A 16,718-nucleotide genomic window follows, 5' to 3' on the forward strand; every position below is an offset into this window, starting at 1 on the left:
AAAAGAATGAAAGTTTGTCGACAGGCTTTTTCTGTTTCATTCTACAAATGGCCTTTACTATCATCACTTGATTTGTCTCTGAATTACATGTTTGAGCAGCTGCTTTCTACGTTAGCTACTGTATCCACAGCCCATTGTTCTCTAAAACCTCTCGCTCACTCAGTTGTTATGCCTCTTTCACAAAGAAAGAAAAAACACTTGTCCTTCCAGTCAACACATCTCCTGTCCACACTTCTCCTCTGTGCCCTTCACCTCCCCGCACCCCACTCAAAGTTGTCACCACTCAATAGAAACACACACACACACACGTTCATGCATTTCTTCCCACGGATGCTCCAAACACACATCAGTGCGGTACACATCAGTTACCACCACTGTTTCCCACACACACACACACACACACACACACACACACACACACACACACACACACACACACACACACACAAACACATATTTGCACTTGTGTTAACATACACATATAAGTTAACACAATCATAAAGAGCCGCCAGACAGCGGTATATTTAGTGACACACACAGTGCCATTAGAGAGCTGAATGGAGAATCAGTGTACAAGGCCAGGGTGATTGTAAGAAGCTCACTCAAAGGTCCGCCGATTATTTTGGCCTCCGCAGGAAATCATATACAATAGCACTCACCCCTTCCCCTCCTCTTCCCAGTCCAATCCATTTAAACATTGTGTTGCTTTGTGTGTTTGTGTGCTGTGCGTATGCTAGTCAGTTGCAGTAGAATTGATGGGGAAATTCTCTGCTATGTTGTTTGTGCGGCTCACTATGGCGTGCTGAGGAGGCCTCGCTTGTTTAGAGAACGGGGTGCTTGGAAATGAGTCATACACAATGTGATGCAACACAGCGGAGCAGATTTGAATTATGGGGCAATGAACAATGAGGTCATCATAGGGCTGGGGGCACAAATCTCTCAGTGCTGTGGCATAAACACAGCATTTCTTATCAATGGCGGAAACGACAGCATGGTTTGAAAATGCAGTATTGTTGCAAATAAAGGACTGTGCCGGTTGACTTCAGTGACTGAGACAATGTAAGGGGAATTCTGGCTTGATTACAATTGTTTCTTAGTGTCACTTACTTCAACCAGATTGTTTTCAGATTGTTAAACTGTTCCACGCCACTTATATCCACCATACTGCATCCAATGATATTTTCCATATCTTTTTCTTCTGCTGCAGATTGTCCACAATCAGCGTCTGCTGTAATACCATCATCCCCAGGCCCCTCTTAAATTTCCTGCTTACTAGGCTTTTACTTTAACTGCATTACATACATCTTCTACTCCCTGTTCATCTGGGTCCTTTCAGCATAAACTAGGTTGAAAGATCTGACTTGAAGCACTTTGATGCTACTGGCCGTTTGATGGTAAATTAAAAAAAATAATATTGTCATTTATTGTGCCTGTTCAGTGGCACAGCTGTGATCGTGATTGATATCGAATGCCATTTTCATTCCAAGTCTTTGAGAGTGAGAATATGTGCCAGGGAGTATTGATCTGGAGCTTAGCTGATGGTGCAGTATGATAGGCTGAAGGAGGGCGAGGATGACTAGATGGTCATGCTTGATGGAACAAAGATATTAACAGATATAGAAGTGATCAATGGCTTGATAATACATGTTTACATCATTTGTGCTGTTTTGTGTTTTTTTCCCCTCGTGTTATCGAGCCGACTAGCCTTGTCTCAAGTGTAAATATAGCACCTTATGCTGCCTCAGGTTAAACCCCCTTTGACTGGCTGGTGAATAATTCTGTGTGAGAGCGGGGCTCCAATCTGCTAGCTTACTTTTAGCACATTCACAGGATGTGACTCCAAAATAAACGGCATTGTTTAGTCTCTGCCGAGGACATTACAACTCCTTTGAGATAAAGGCACCATGCCCCTTTGGCATGTATCAGCACCCGTCAATTTGTTCCTGACGTATCTTTCACATTTCGCAATAAAACCATTTTACCACCTCTGTGTTTTGCAAGGGAGCCTGATAGTGTCACACCAAGACAGATGAGTACCACACTGGCCTGTGGGCCTGCAGCAATAACTTACACGGACCACGTGTCTGTTTTCTAACCATGTGAGAAATTGTATGCGTGTTCTCCTGCGGTGTGCTTACGTGCGCTTTGAACACTCGGATTGGCTCTCGCTCAGATGGTATATGTATGATAGATGAGATGGCATCCATCACATGTATCAAGATGAGACTGAAGAGGGTATTGGTGCAGGGCCTTTATTGTAGAGTAAGAGGGAGCTGAGGCAAGTCTTTGATAAATGATATTTGGTATTTTGAAACCAATCTTTGTAATATCAATATCAATGTCAGGCAATTACTGTAAGCTATTTCTTATGGTTAGAATGATATATGTTGGTGTGTGTCCTTTTGTCTTTGTGTGTGTGTGTCTGTGTGTATATGTGTGTACGCATGTATTGAAACATCTCATTGTCCAGGGTTGATTACAGTTGATTACAGTTCAACAGTTCACAATAGCTGGACAAATAAACCATTTTTTTCTCTCTTCCTCACCCCCTCCCCCACCCCCCCAACCCCCACCCCCCGCGCTCTCTCATATTCTTTCAAAGATGTATGTGGGGCACATAGACAAGAGCCTTTAATTTTATGCCTGGATAGACCATATACACTATTGCTCCATATTCTTCATGCTTAAATCCAATCTGTCGAAGCCCAAAGGGGAGAGCAGTGGTTTTGAAATGAACATATAGGGGACCCCACCCTCACATTGCTTCTCTTGGAAGTGCCATAAATCTCCAGCATCAGGCTTCAACACAATTTCTGGTGTCTTATAGCGCAATCTGTTGTCTAAGGCATAATTACAAAGGGTAATACATGAAAAACCATCATGAAAGCATACTGTAGAGTCATCCTAATTACATACAGCAGGCTCATGAGTAATGGGGGCGACATGGGACATCAATACAACCACTGCCTCTCATAATAGAAAACACCATTGTTTTACTGTGAGAAAATGGTCAGCATCTATCATGTGAAATCTACTCAATTTTTTTTTTTCAGGAAGACACTGAGCCCTGAGACTTAAAAAAAAACAAAACTCTTCCTTCTCCTCATCACATCCAACTATTGTTCCATCAGACTAAGGCCCTCACTCACTGAAAACCCTCTCACCCAGAGCCCCTCCTTACCTCTTAGTGAAAGCTGTAGGCGTTCACCGTTTTCCCAGCTAAATCCGTCCGTCTGTCTGTCTGTCTGTCTGTTGTCTTCTTCTTCGCTCCTCTGCTGGTTGCTGCCAGAGAAGCCCTCTCTCCCTCATTTGATCAAAATCTTGCTTCTGTCTCCTTGTATGTGCTGAAATCATAGCCTGCTCTCAAAATGGTAGTCAGATAATATGGTTGCTGAAAAGAATGTACTATAGGAGTGAAGACCTGAAAATATGCATGTAGATACAGCTGATTCACTGGAGATGGAGATATCTGTTGTTATCAATATAGACATAATTCCTAACTTCACATGGCTAATGAATGGTGGTTACAGCAACAGCAGCAGCAACAACAAAAACACATTTTGGTGTTTCCGCTAAATACATTTTGCGGCAATAATATTGTCGTTTCATGTTCTCTATACACTTGTTAAAGATAGTTTGTGAGGGAAGAAGCTCCACTCTGTAACAACTCTGATACGGTGGTGGTGGTGGGGGTGGGTGGGTGCCCCTGCTGCTCTAAAAAAATCCTAGTAAGTAAAAAAAAAAACCCACTCCATTTAGAGAAAGAATTGTGTCCTGCCAGCTTAGTTTTTCACTATAGTTCCTCCTCCTCCAATCCAGTTCCCAGACGAGAACACTCGTATTGGATGATTCTGCAAAAACCCCGATTAAAATCAGTCATTATGTGTTATCATTATTGTACAATTAAAGTTAGAAAAAGGATGTTTTCACAGCAAATAAAAAAATGTAAAAAAATTAACCTTCCCCACCCCGACCTCCACATCTTTTCTTGCCAATAAAGGGCACACTGCTTCCTGCACTGAAATTTAGCGCTACTCATAGATCATGAAGTATGGAATACTGGGCTGATGTGGCTATAGGCAAAATGTAACAAACATTTTTTTTTTTTTCATCCAATTGCAGTTTTCCAGACTGGAGAGCTGACCTGTGGCTTCTGATTGCTGAAAAGAGAACAAAATTAGGATTTAATGGAGAACTCCTCTTCAGGGAAGAACAAAGTGATGGTGCACCACTGATGTATGCATGGACTTTTGCAATGGCTGCATCTTTAATCCTGTCTTTCCCCTTTCCTACTTGTTCACAGAAATGAGTCCTAATGAAAAATCTCATTCCACACCTAGTTCCACTCCTTATACGAACTTGTTCCTTCACAACCTTCGCCTCTGCACCCAAATGTGTTCCTTTTCCACCTCTCTTCCTCCATTCCTCGTTCATTGATCCCCTTATTGTTGACCAGCTCCGTGTGAATAATGTATATCGTGTTCTGAGAGCAAGCGAGACATGAATGAAGGTGCTCTATAGGTGGGGGAGGTTAGTGCCTAACTTATCTCTCGCCACTGCTCAGTTGCCTCTGGCAACTCTCCTGCATTATAGTGGTTGCATACACACATAACACTGGGGATATACACCCATTCACATGCACACACATGAATACATGCAAACACATGCATGTAGATAAACCCAGTAAAGTGAATCCATCTTTTGTTGCAGTCTCTGCCCACCCAACCACAGAGATATTGCTCACAGCTCCTGTACTGGCTAATAGACCCAATTACTGCACAGCACTGCCTGAGAGCTTCACAGAGGTCCAGGCTCTGACACTCTGTATAGATATGTGTGTGTGTGTGTGTGTGTGTATGTGTGTGTCTGTGTGTATTACAGTATGTTGATGCACTTGTTTTTGTGCGCCTGTGAAAATCTTGCATGGCACGCAGTGATGACTGGAACAGAAAATTCAGGGCCAAACAGATATGTGCTGTTTCCTCGCCCCCATCAGCCCTCCCAGTAAACAGCAAAACACAGACACACACACTCACACGCATGCACACAACTACAGCTCGCACGCCGGGAGGGGCACGCACAAACCCATGTGCAATGTCAGTCACAATACAGACACTCACATTGAGATTGACCTCGGTGAGATGAGGCTGCAAAGTTTACCCTCAAGAGAAGTAGGTTGGGGAGGAGGGTGGAGGGGGCACGGATAGAGAGTTAGACAGAGGGAGAGAGAAAAAAGGGAGACAGAGAGGGTCTCTCTAAAACACAAAACAGAAAAGAGAGCCAGAGAGAGAGAGAGAGAGAGATATTGTGAAAGAAAAATACATAGTGATAGAAAACAGGGGAAGATGCAGAGGGAGATTGGGAAAGGAGACAAGGCACAGATAGAAAAAGATATAAGACACATTCTAACTGTGAATAACTGCCACTCTGCATTCTAGTAACAGAGCTAACAATTTCCCTTTCTGAAAAGTGTCTGTGGCATTTGGCAGTGAAATGCCACCCATATAAACCAGTTATCGTGGCGTGAGAGAGCTTTTTAGCTGTAAACTGCCAGCAAGCACAGAGATAGACTATTAGAGACTTTGATACGCTGACACTTAAGAGGTCATTATGAGGCAGAGCACACACATGCATGTGTGTGTGCACACAGACACACAAACACTAAACAAGCAATCATGAGCGAAAATGGCTTGTGAACTGTCTGGTTCTTGTGTTGGAGTGGGCTATGGCTATTCACACAATCTGGAGGGGGGGCATTATTCACATTGCACCCCACATTCACTACACGTTATGGCTATCTGTCTCTATTGTGAAAAATGACAGGGATTGTGGTTCACTGAGCTTGAATAACCCCACCCTTCTCCCTCTCTCCCTCTCTCTCTCTCTCTCTCTCTCTCTCTCTCTCTCTCTTTGCCTCTCTCACTGGCTTTTGTTCCATCTTCTCTCTCTCTCTGTCTGTCTGTCCAGGACTAGGAAGTCAAGCTGCCATTGAGATGTGATCTTGGAATTCATTTCACTTTGAGAAAGCAAAGCACAATATAACAGGTAAGAAGGTGTGTGTCCGTATGTGTGCGTGCTGGCTTGAATACACACTATCTTGGCCCATGATAATTAAAATATTTAACCAGGGACGTTGACTCACAATGCATTCGGCTTATTTGGGCCTTGGAAAGAGTCACGCAAATATATACACACACCTGGTGTGTTGTTTTTTTTTGTTGCCGACTCTACAGTATGCATTATGCTTTTTTAGAACCCAAATATGACCCAGCGTTCTCCCTGGAGATCTCAGGGTTCCATCTGTGCCAGGAAGTGCTCTAATTGGCCCGACAAATGTGTCCTCTCAAACTGCTAATCCAATCAGATATGACCCATCGAGCCTCAAAAAGAATACCAAACAGCATGCAATATGCAGTCAACACGACCAGATGTGAAATAGAATAGAACAGAATAAAATAGAATAGGATAGGATAGAATAGGTAGTGTATGAAATAAATATTGAATTAATTGCAATCCGCTTGCTGTACCTTGAAGGAATCAACAGGAGTTTAACCACAAACTCAGACCTTCATCCGCCCATGAAGCCTCTCACTGCAACTTATTTACAGTGTATTTACAAGCTTAGCTGGGCCTGTAAAATGTCAAATTTACGAGCTCCTTTTTAATTAGAAATACTGTCTCCTAGAGTTGGGCTGATGAATTGCACATTCAGTTTATTGACAATGGAAGAGGGTGCAGTTCTTGGCTATTGACAGCTGGTCAAAGTACCCCAGCAGACATCAGTTTTTCACTAAGAGGAGAAATGTGTTGCACCTTTGCTGTATAAAAACCCCGAGGCCATTTTCATGTAGGATCCTATTCTTTATTGATTGAATTGGCTGAGAGTAATGTGAATGAGGGTGTACTCTCTCTCTCTTTCTGTATAGTTTGGCAGTTGGCTATGTTAGGTTTTTATCTATTTACAGGCCAAGGTCATTTTTACTCAAGTCTCCTGCCCATTGAATAAAACCTTAAAAGAAAAACACAAAGGCATGTGTCGGACAAGTAATTTCAAAATATCAACTGTGTGAAAAGATCGACTAGTTTCAAGATTTTACAACAGAGGTCACTGTGGTTGATTAATATTTTTTTGTGTTTTTATTTTTTACTTATTTCTTTTTATCCATATTCTATTTTTATTGGTTTTCATTTATTTAATGATATAACCTTGAGTGTGTGTGTGTGTGTGTGTGTGTGTGTGTGTGTGTGTGTGTGTGTGTGTGTGTGTGTGTGTGTGTGTAATTCAGGTATTACTCATGTTGTGGGGACCGAAATCTGTTTGCACAGTCACATTAAGGGGACACAAAGCAAGTCTCCGTAATCTAAATCATTAAAGACCTGTTTTAAGGTTAGGTTTTAGGGGACTACAAATACCAATAGACATATGGAAGGCTCTGGCTCAGGTTATCGTGTCAATGTAGACTCTGCCACACAGGACAAGGTCAAAAGAGTGGACAAAGTAAAAAGGAAGAGAACAAATAAAATCAAAATAACTAATAAAATGAGAAAAGAAGAGTATTCTAACTTTTTTTTTTTTTTTTTAACTCCAGAACATTGTAAATGTTAACATATAGTCATAGGATATCCTGCTACCCACATTTGAAAAAAAAACATTTGCAGGAACAGCAGCAGGAACCAGAGAAAGAAGGGTTAGGGTTCGTCAAGTAGTAGCTAGTAGTAGTTGAGGTGAGAGTAAATCTCCAAGAAATTAATCTAAGTTAATGTAATGTCCTCTGAAGTCACAGAGACACAACTGTGTGTGTGTGTGTGTGTGTGCATGTGTGTGCGTGTGTGGGTGCGTGCGTGTGTGTGTGTGATTCCATGGCCATTTTAATGTACTTCCTGTCCAGTGTGTGTCACCCTGCATGCTTTCCTTCCTTGACTCTCATATGACTCTGAATACTTGCTTTGAAATCTAATTCTGTGATATCAAGGATGCATTTTGTCTTCATTTCTCTGAAACAATGACTGAATAGAAAGAACAACAGGAAAGGGGACATGTCATTCTTCATATGGGGGATGTGCTTTTTTTCTCTGAATGAAACAGGTGTTTCCCGCTGCACATGCACAAACACACAACCTTAATTTACCACATTACTAATGACAGCGCCGAGTGAAATACAATCCGTATCAGTTTCAGTGGTTAAACAACAATTACATGTAAAGTGGGTCTCACCACAGTACACGACACATATGCATGGAGAGATAAGCAGATAACTGGACACGGTGCGCGCATTAGGAATAGAACTGAAACAAGGTGTGAGAGTGAATTATAGAAAAATAACTTTTTAACAAGGTTATCCTGTTGTGAAAGTAAAAAAAAGAGGTAAAGAAATGTTTATGTCTCTTTGACAAAGGCCAGGATAAAAAAATAGATATTTTTAACATGAAATAAACACACACACACACACACACACACACACACACACACACACACACAAGCCCTCCTTTGCTCTGCTGTTGCCACCTCAATGAATACAAGCTTATTGTCTTCTAATGTGACCTTTGTCTTGAGTTGAGAGGCCTTTGTCCTAAGACAATAGAGTCCATATTGTAAACCATGCCAGTCAATGCCGTCCACACAGCTGCCAGAGAATGGGTGCAGATTGTCCAGGGTCCAAGTTGAAGGCTTTGAGGCAGGAACTTGTGGTGTGTGTGTGTGTGTGTGTGTGTGCGTGCGTGTGTGTGTGTGTGTGTGTGTGTGTGTGAGAGAGAGAGAGAGAGAGAGAGAGAGAGGACAAGAGAGTGTGAGTGTGTGTTTGTTTGTGCTTGTGTATTTCTGTCTGTACTGTTTGTGTATGTAAGATGCAAGCCTGTTTCCCAGAATCAGCAGATGGGCCTGTGCAATTAGATTCAGCCTTCTTCCCTTGTGTGCACACATGTACGCGTGCACACACACACACACACACACACAGAAACACACAAACCCACACAGCCACACACACGCACACACACAAACACACCCAGAATTGGGCATGAAGCAGATGTCTCTGAAACACTAGACCTGACAGATACTGTAATGGAGGAGGAAACTAAGGAGTGAGAGTTGAGTTGCTAGGGCAACTGCGAAACATCACTCAAAACGTTTAACTATCTATCTACTGTCTATCTGTCTATTAAAGTTGGGTAATAAAAGAATAACTTAATTCTGTCTTCCAACAAAATCATGATAATGATGATATTGTGTTGTTGTTTGAGTAAATCGGTCTGAACAAGCTGTAATTAAATCACAACAAGATACAGATTCAGGTTTTTGTTTTGCCCATAAGAAGAGTTTTGATCTTAGATAGTGGATCATAGTTCATTGCTTTCCCATTCACATGAAAGGAAAAGTATTCTCAGTGTGATTATTTTTTGTCTTGTTGTTCAACAAATGTCTGTTGTCTATGCTAATCATTCCAGAAACGCTGTAATTAAAAACAAATAAACATTAGTGTTTGAAGCTTTTGTTTTACATATATGATGTTGCCGTGTAATCTAGGCCTAATGCACAACAGTGAAGCACAGTTCCCTGTAGGGCTGGCAATTGATAAGATTTCATTGAAAGCAATACCATCATCGTTCCTGCTTCTTCCCGAATCAATGTTCTGCGTGAAAAAAAAGTATGTAAGTTTTAATCAACATTTTAAATGTAATATTTAATCAATAGTCAGTGTCAAGGCATCTTGCATGATTTCACAGTTAAAATTAAACCTTGACTGAGAGACTAGTCTTGTTTTTAGAATGATGTGCACCATGTATTGTTTGGACTGGTCCCACAAGTAGCTGCTGGAACATATACGGACGCGCGATGTGGTTATCGAACTGGTTCTGAACTACAGGTTAGAAACTCCGTTGGCCATTGGTGTTCACTCTAACCTTTGTCAGACACAAAGTCACAGGTAAGCAAGACGCAGACAGACCCTGAGACGGGCGACAGACAGATGCACGGCAAGCTAGCACCTGACGTCAGCCTGCAGTTATTTGCTGACGTCAAACACGCACAGGAGAGAGCAAGTTCACCTGATTGCTGTTTCCTCATGGTGTTTTTGTCTCCAAAAGGAAAGTTCCACATCGTCCTGTCGTCACAGTTGTAGGCCTAAACATTGACAGCCGCTGCCCTATGCGGGAGATTCAGGGACCTTATATAATTTGCGGTATTGTGATAATTTAATAAACAGTGATAATGGGCATTTTCATCTATCTATCTATCTATCTATCTATCTATCTATCTATCTATCTATCTATCTATCTATCTATCTATCTGTCTATCTGTCTGTCTGTCTGTCTGTCTGTCTGTCTGTCTCAATATCTATATCTATATCTATCTACATGCAGTTCACTTCCCATAAACTAAACAGAGATAGAAGACTGTTTGACTATCTCAGTGCACCATCTCCACATTTAGCCTCACCGGTCATGTATTGACCTGCAGTAACAGATAGGCTCAGAGGAAATGAGCTTGTGACTGAAAGGTCACAGTTTAAAATCTGAGTAGTACAGTAGCTGTGAAAATCCTGGCAGTTTAAATCCCTCAACAACTGCCATCAGGGCTGTGACCTCGGGGCACTTAACCTTTAAATGTTCCAGTGGAGCAGCTCAGTGCCCAATAGTGCAAGACTATGTGGCGGTGCTGCACAGCTCCCAGGTGTTACTGTGTTAATGTGGGAATGTGGTTCGATCTTCCTTCCTCTCAGCTACCCCCCCCCCCCCCCCCCCCCCCCCCCCAGCCATTCATGTAAACGTGAATGTGTTCTTTCAGAGTCAATGAGCCACACAAAATAAGGCTCGTGACTTGATGGCTTACAAATGTGTGGCATTTTCTGTTATTATTCCAGCTTTGAGCGGTAACGATTTCATTGCTAATTCGGCGTCAGTCAGGATAAATTCTTTCGATCTTTGCTGTTAATTGTCAATGTATGATATTTGATTTGCTGCCTGGTGGCTCAGTATCCTGTTGACTGTGCTAAAGATACCTTCCTGTCCCTTATGCACTCGTTTTCCCTCCTAAGATCGAGACAGGGCACCAGGGGAGCAAACACACACACGCACACACACACACACACACACACACACACACACACACACACACACACACACACACACACACATACACACCTCTTCTCGAACACAAATGCACACTGACGTAAATGCAAGGCTCACATGTACACCACTTATAAACACAAATACATCGCCACCTGAGTGCAGTGGTACAACCCCCCCGACACACACCCTCCACATCACACATGCACATACACTTTTCAACAGGGAATAGCCCATAGAGATGCTCTTTGTCAACAACTTGGAAGAAAGCAGCTATTTAGGGCCACTGTATTCCTGGTAGGATAAGCCATCTTATTTGTGTGAAAGAAAACAAGTTATGGCAGTTACTATCACTCTCTCTTCCCTACTGTGTCCTCTCCTGTTTGTGGTGTTCTGCTTATGAACCGGTGCTAATTGTGTAAAGCTGACTATATTGTGAATGTAGATTTCCAGCGGGCTTGGTGTGATGATTAGCAGATGCACTCACAGATGTTTTCCCTCCATGTGTCTGTTTACCAGTTCAATTGTCCCTATCGCACACTGTAGAGATTTGTTGTTCTGTTTGGGTGCCTCAACATAGATTCCAACAAAAACATTAGTTAGCGAAGTATTACACGCTTGTGTTAATTCCATTCTTGCTGGCACTAGAAAATCAGATAAGGTTTGTACGATACATCTGGGAGCATGAAAATGTTGAAAACGCTCCAAATGTCAAAACTCAAATATGCTTTTTTTTCACTTTGTTGCGTTATGCAACATGTAATTGTGCTGGTAAATGCAGTATTGCGAAAGCATGTGTGTTGCTGTGCCAAGTTTTTTTGGAAGGCTCTTGGGTTTTACAAATAAATGAGTCTCTTCTATCCATTATCAGACAGGACCAAATTTGAATGTGCTCTCTGTATGTATTTTCGATGATTGTATACTGAGGAAAGATGCAGACCCCACAGGCGTCCATGTGTAACCTTCAAGTTCAGCTCATGTTTTCGGAACATGATTCTATCCTGATTTACTACAATCTTGAAGGGGGATCAATGTTTAAGACCTCTGGCTACAACCTAAATATGAGATCTGAGCAGCATAAGATACATTTTTGATTAAATATTTCTCACTGGCACAATTAAGCATTGATGAAATGAGTCTTGTGATACTTTTGAAAACCCGAGTTTTCTTTTATTTGGACTTTGTAACTTAAAAATAAACTATTCTCCCACAATTTCTCTATTATAATATTATAATATAATAATAAAATATTTTATTTATAATTGTAAAATAATTTTGTTTAAAAGCATATTTGAAGCACATCAGATGTGCAGATGCTAAAAACTCATGGCAATGTGTATACAGCCATAAGGAAAGCCATTTTAGGCATCATTACAATAGCAGTCAAGTAACAATAACACAATGGCTTACTGTATATAAAATATAGCCTATTACACGTGTCTCAAAATGCTGAAAAAAACGATAAACATTCAAAAATCTATTACAGAATGGAGATACACAGTCACAGTTGTGGTCCACCCACTGCTCCTTTGAATCATTGCATTTCCAATGCATATGCCCGTGCTGGTTTGTTGATTGGAATACATCAGCACACCAGGGATATGAAACTGCAATAAGATCCAGACCTCTACCCTGCGTGATTTGAATATGAAATGATTAGCTTATTGATTTTGGTTATTTGGGTCTCCTGCCCAGAGGGGTGATATTGTGGCAGCGCAATCACTATAGCTGACATTTAGCACTGTGTTTACCTTTGCTGTCTCCATTGATTGCTTCAAAATCACCACCCATACATCCTGCTGGAGCTCATTGTATCATCAGTTTCGTGCTATTTCAGAAAAGTGATGGATACAGCTTATCAGAAATGCAATAGTTGTGGTCTGTGCTGGCCAAGAAAATAACCACATTGCCTTGCAATCACAGAACAGTGGTTCTTACAGGCTTGCATATCAAACACCATTTGAATACCATTATAAAGACAGTGGACGCAATGCATTTTGGGATTGAACTGCTATAAGATAGGTCTTAAACATGTGTTTAAGCTTTCTCCATAAGACTGATGAGGGTTTGAACTTAAATCCAGTGATATGCCGAACCATTTTTATGCTGCAAGTTGAAAACTACGGCTCATCCACAGCCCAGCAGGGAACAGTAATAAGTCCTGATTTTTATGTATTAATGTTCCAGGTACATTTCTTGCACTGAATAACCACCGCTGCGCCACTCCAATCCCAGTAAACTTTGAAGAAAAATCTCGTCTTCAGTTTAGATTTTCAATTGTGTTTCTGGAGAGAAGTGAAAATGTAATATCTAACTAAAGTGTTTGCTGACAAATACTCCCATATCGCTGTGGACATCTGTCATGAGACATTTTACACACATCATTGCTCTGAGCGGCACAGCCGTCAAAGTGACTAAAAAAGACTGTAGTTTTACTGTTATTCCACTATATCTGTGAAGGAAATATTTCTTTTTTGTGTCCACCAGCATATTTTCCTACGCAGGAGCCAAGGTGACAGTCTGCAAATGAATGTACTCTCCTCTCTGTTGGATCTCTCTGTATTTCCAGTGCCATTTTCTCAGCAGTTAGACAATCCAGCGTTAAGTGCCTCCTTTTATATTTATATACCAGTGTTGGTACTTATGCATTATTAAATTATGAACAGGGCCCTGTAAGCACCCCAGAAAGGCCTTTTTGAATAAATATTTCAAGACTCTGATATACACAGTTCATATCTGCTCTGTAATGCAGGAGGCAAAGGTTTGGCTCTAATGTCTTATGCAGAAATCTCTTTTTTTCCCCCTTACTGAATCAGTGAATCTACATTCGGACAGACTTTTGAACTTCAATTTGCTGATTATGAAAAAATCTTTTTGTTTGCATGTGTGTCGATTTCTGGGAAAGTATAGTAGAATCTATCCAGCATTTGGAGAAGAAAAAAAAAATGCACTGACTTTGTAAAGGAATCTCATTACCTTAGTCCCGGAATCTTCAGAAGTCTTTTATTTGAAATGGAGAACAATGGGTGTAGAGGACCTGAGGACGGCAAACATTTTTAATCTTCTTTCGAGAGCAACAGAGGGAGCTGGATTGACGTGGTGCATGATAGAGCGGCCAGAGGTTGCGCCGTGAGAGAAAAGGCAGAATTAAAAAAAAAAAGGCAGCAAGAGGGACGAACGGTTACAGCAGAGAAATAAACAAGACTGGATGGAGGATAACAAAAGGGGGGTGGATAGAAATGGAGGAAGTGAACAAAGTGGAAAAAATAATTGATAAATGGACAAAAAAGCTGAAGAACAGGAGGGCATTTGAGCATTTGAGTGTATTCTCCTGCTAACTGAGCCTGGCCCTTTCATGAGGGTTTAAATCTAGGCCATGAGTGTCGTATCCTGCCTGTTTGTCTCCCTCCTCTTTAATGCAGCATCATTCACTGCTGAGGTGGCTGTTCTCTGTACTGTACAGCACAACTTTCTCCCTCCTCTCTCTTTCTCTGTCCCTCTCTGTCTCTCTCTACTTTTCTCACAAACACAATCACACACACACAAACTTTGCCTCTCTCCGCCTCTGGCTTTGAGGCATGGCTTTGACGGATCCATTGTGACAGTACTGGGTTTAGAGCACAGCGACAGAGGAAGAGAGGGAGATGGCGATGGGGGAGAGAAAGGGTGGTATGAAGGAGAAGACAGATGAATCAAAGGGAGGAAAACAAGAGCAGTGGCAGTGGAATCAACATCACTGCATCTTTAGTTGACATAATTGATTGTATCAGAGGCAGTTTTGTAAACCATTAACTTCCTCCTTATGGGTTACCCAGCTGTACTGACATGAGGAACTGAAAGGCTGCACGCATGTGTGTGCGAACGTATGACTGTATGCTTATTTGTGTATTTGCATGTTGTTTGTTTTGTGCATTCATTTATTTGTTTTTGTTATGTTTTTCTTGCATTGTTGCCCACCAAGGGAACCTGAATGAAACAACCCACTCTAGTTTGAGGAGACAAATATCGGTCAGAGATGAAGGAGAGATGAGGAATTTGCTACAATGGAATTTGCTCTATGTTGCTATACTGCGCAGCAAAGTCAGACAACAGTAACCACAAATGCACTGATAATCAAAAGGGCATCAGAGTTGTCATTGCTTTTTTTCTTCATTATGATTACATTCAGCTACTGTCATGTCTGCCATATTTCTGTGGTATAACAAGCCCAGTGATATATTAGAACGTTACAGTTGATTTTCACTGACAGGAAACAGGTAAGCAAAGATTTGTAAGTTACTAGGTTAAGAAAAGACACTGTAGGCCACTCCATGTTTGGCCAATCAAAAGAATATCTTAGCTAGGTTAGTTAGCTTTTAGCAGGGCCAGTTTATCTTCTTCAGCCCCCTCCCTCTATGAATAAATAAAATCGTAAATTTGGTATAACAAATCCAATGTCAGAGTATCAAGATAGATTATCAGTGACAGGAAACAGGTAAGGAAATGTCTGTAAATCAGTGAAGAGCATTTTAGCTATGCTAGTTAGCCCTTAACAGGCCCAGTTAATGTGCTGTTACTTTTTCTTCTCCTTTGTGAATACATTTAGCTACTGTAATATCTGCCATGTTGATGTAGTATAACGAACCCAGTTACTAAAATGTTGGAGCATCAATGATTTTCCAGTGACAGGAAACAGGAAGGTAAGAAAAGGTCTGTAAGTGCTTTAGCTTTAGCTAAGGTTAGCTGTGACTGCAATCTAGCTAGCCTTAACTACCAAGAGTGCAGCTATTGCAGATTGGTTTTACCTGTCATCTTGCACGACGTGTTTTGAAAATGGCACACCATGGCATTATGATTTTTATATTGCAAAACGGTTTTCAGAAACTCAGATTACGGTCTTAGCTCAATTCTGACCAAATATTTACAAGTTACTTTTTAGTTTTGGCTATGTACTGCCGCGTCTTGTGCTATTTTAATTTCGTACATGTTTGTCCTGTTACGTGCAACAGTTGATCTTTTTCAGACTTCTGTTTTATGGGTCGTAAGGTTTTGATTTATGAATCTTTGTCCTAATATTAGATGGTACAGATGGACATGGATGAAAAAGATACAGTAAATGCCATAGGTTATTAACTTGCTTTAAGATTCTCCTCAACTCACTCTTATCGCTTTTGGCACTCCCTCGCTCTCGCTGCCTCCTGCCATCCTCTTGGTCCCCATCTCTCTGTCACTCCTCCTTTATCCCATCTTTCCATCTCTATCCTCCTCAGCATTTTTCCTCCCTGACCTCATCCATGTATCTCCTCCTTCATCTTTGTCCCCCCTCTCATATCCTTCATCTTCTGTTCTTTCCCCACCCCTCCCTTCTCCTCTACTTCTCCTCCCTGCTTCATTCTTCCTCGCACATCTCCGCCTTAGCCCGTCTGGTCTCATGAGGGAGGGAAGGCGTGCAGAGTTGATTAGACTGGAGCATTAGAAAGTTCAGAGCAGAAAGGAGCGTGGTGTCTAGCCTGCCAGGCGGTGTGGAATCAAAACGGCAGTGCCTTACAGACGAGGTCATCGGCGGTGGATTTTCAGGGTGGTTTCGGTGCATCAGATTTCTGGGAGCGTCCTCTGAGCAGCCAGAGGCAGCCATGCGGAAACTGCAGTGGTCCGGTCAAAGCTGGAGCCTCCCCAGA

The 16,718-nt window shown here is 41.6% G+C and overlaps 1 protein-coding gene across 1 annotated transcript in view; it reads left to right on the forward strand.

Annotated features, from left to right (window-relative positions):
- Positions 1-16,718, forward strand: part of adgrl3.1 (adhesion G protein-coupled receptor L3.1) — a 108,405-nt gene that overhangs the window by 5,221 nt on the left and 86,466 nt on the right. The window contains exon 2 of the mRNA XM_071503395.1: positions 5,968-6,045. The gene's annotated coding sequence lies outside the window, so the exon portion shown is untranslated. The remainder of the gene's footprint in view (positions 1-5,967; positions 6,046-16,718) is intronic.

Source organism: Trachinotus anak, unplaced genomic scaffold (assembly GCF_046630095.1).
Source record: "Trachinotus anak isolate AG129_WGS33_773 ecotype Australia unplaced genomic scaffold, CSIRO_AGI_Tana_v1 ptg000019l, whole genome shotgun sequence".
Classification (NCBI taxonomy): Eukaryota; Metazoa; Chordata; class Actinopteri; order Carangiformes; family Carangidae; genus Trachinotus; species Trachinotus anak.